At 46.4% G+C, this 2,500-nt stretch overlaps 1 non-coding gene across 1 annotated transcript in view; it reads right to left on the bottom strand.

Annotated features, from left to right (window-relative positions):
* Nucleotides 1-1,565, bottom strand: part of LOC149908178 (small subunit ribosomal RNA) — a 1,905-nt gene extending 340 nt beyond the window's left edge. Inside the window, exon 1 of the ribosomal RNA XR_016456885.1 lies at nt 1-1,565. This exon is cut by the window's left edge and continues 340 nt beyond it. This is a non-coding gene — a ribosomal RNA (small subunit ribosomal RNA).
* Between the last annotated feature and the right edge of the window lie 935 nt (nt 1,566-2,500).

Here is a 2,500-nt window from a genome sequence, read left to right as displayed (position 1 = left end):
GCGGCCCAGGACATCTAAGGGCATCACAGACCTGTTATTGCTCAATCTCGTGCGGCTCAAAGCCGCCGGTCCCTCTAAGAAGAATTTTAATACGCCGCCAGTGAGTTGCGCGACCCGAGAGCCGCGCACACCTAAATGACGACGCCTATTTAGCAGGCTAGAGTCTCGTTCGTTACCGGAATTAACCAGACAAATCGCTCCACCAACTAAGAACGGCCATGCACCACCACCCACCGAATCAAGAAAGAGCTATTAATCTGTCAATCCTTCCGGTGTCCGGGCCTGGTGAGATTTCCCGTGTTGAGTCAAATTAAGCCGCAGGCTCCACTCCTGGTGGTGCCCTTCCGTCAATTCCTTTAAGTTTCAGCTTTGCAACCATACTCCCCCCGGAGTCCAAAATCTTTGGTTTCCCGGAAGCTGCCCGCCGAGCCATTGTAGTAACGTCGGCGGATCGCTAGATGACATATTTACGGTTAGAACTAGGGCGGTATCTAATCGCCTTCGAACCTCTAACTTTCGTTCTTGATTGATGAAAACACCTTTGGCAAATGCTTTCGCTGATGTTCGTCTTGCGACGATCCAAGAATTTCACCTCTAACGTCGCAATACGAATGCCCCCAGTTATCCCTATTAATCATTACCTCGGAGTTCTGAAAACCAACAAAATAGAACCGAGATCATATTCTATTATTCCATGCACGAAATATTCAAGCGGCATTTTGAGCCCGCTTTGAGCACTCTAATTTGTTCAAAGTAAAATTGTCGGCCCACCTCGACACTCACTGAAGAGCACCGCGATAGGATTTTGATATTGAACCGGCTTTTAACGACCGGCTCACCGACGATATGCTCCGCAAACGTGTCAGTATCACCGCGGATGCGGTGCACCGACAGCGCGGCGCACAAATGCAACTACGAGCTTTTTAACCGCAACAATTTTAGTATACGCTATTGGAGCTGGAATTACCGCGGCTGCTGGCACCAGACTTGCCCTCCAATTGTTCCTCGTTAAAATATTTAAAGTGTACTCATTCCGATTACGAGGCCTCGTAAGAGTCCCGTATCGTTATTTTTCGTCACTACCTCCCCGTGCCGGGAGTGGGTAATTTGCGCGCCTGCTGCCTTCCTTGGATGTGGTAGCCGTTTCTCAGGCTCCCTCTCCGGAATCGAACCCTGATTCCCCGTTACCCGTGACAACCATGGTAGTCGCAGAAACTACCATCGAAAGTTGATAAGGCAGACATTTGAAAGATGCGTCGCCGGTACTGGACCATGCGATCGGCAAAAGTTATCCAGATTCATCAAAATTAACGACTTCAGACGCCAGGCCCTCCGTCGATTGGTTTTGATCTAATAAAAGCACTCATTCCATCACTGGTCAGAGTTCTGATTGCATGTATTAGCTCTAGAATTACCACAGTTATCCAAGTAACTGAGTAAGATCTAAGGAACCAAAACTGATATATTGAGCCATTCGCGGTATCGCCTTAATACGGCTTGCACTGAGACATGCATGGCTTAATCTTTGAGACAAGCATATAACTACTGGCAGGATCAACCAGGGAGCTAACTAAAGCTTCCGCTAGAGCCTCAAACGTAACACGACGATGCCGCCGCGACGTTTGCTTCTCTATATACATATGCGCGCGCGGCGTGGTAATAAATAACACGATATGCAACGGCGGCGACCGTCACACGCACACTATTCACACACGCGCCGCGCGCGCAAACGTGGATAAATCTGAACACAGTCAGGTTTAATCGTTGAAAGTATCATCTTAACGAGACACCCCTTAACAATTCCCATTCGCATCAAGCGAAGGAAAAAATTTTAATATCGGTCAACTTTTATGACGCAAACGATCAATCTACGCACGGAGAGTGGAAGGATCGAAAATTGCGACCAAGTTTTGGTATATACGTGGTGTTTCACACACACATATAAAACATCTGATAATAGCCCATTGGTACATCACAAACGTGTGCGATGTGAGCATTGAAAATTTTTATACTGCCGTTCGATAGTCGTATATTTTTCACGGTCTGCGCTCCGAGAGTGTATCAAGATGCGTAATATTTATTTACACTACACATATAGAATACAATCTACGAAACTGACAATCTATCAAACCGTCGGCAGACGCAATGTTACTACTACTGCACGCACACGCACGCACGGGCGACGCGGTACAACAGCGACGAAATAATGATATACATACACGACATACGTACACAATCTCTCACATGCGCACCGCGCATCGCATCACGTCAAAGAAGTCTCTGCTTGTTTAATTTTTGCCGTTACGCCGCGCGCGACTAACGCGCCTCGTGTTTTCAAGGTCAAGTACATAGTATAAAACAAAGTCGCTTTCTCTCTCCCTATGTCCCTTTGTACGCTTAAATCTTTGAAAGTACGCAACGGATTTTGATGAATAATCGTTCAATCAATAATTTATCAATCAATCAATCGATCAATCAATAATTGATCAATCGATGTATC

Source organism: Colias eurytheme, chromosome 6, assembly GCF_061535395.1.
Source record: "Colias eurytheme isolate Ceu_HAF_F1 chromosome 6, ilColEury1 Martin Lab GWU primary, whole genome shotgun sequence".
NCBI lineage: Eukaryota > Metazoa > Arthropoda > Insecta > Lepidoptera > Pieridae > Colias > Colias eurytheme.
Note: the sequence above shows the minus strand (reverse complement) of the source record. Positions and strands in the feature narration are given on the sequence as shown.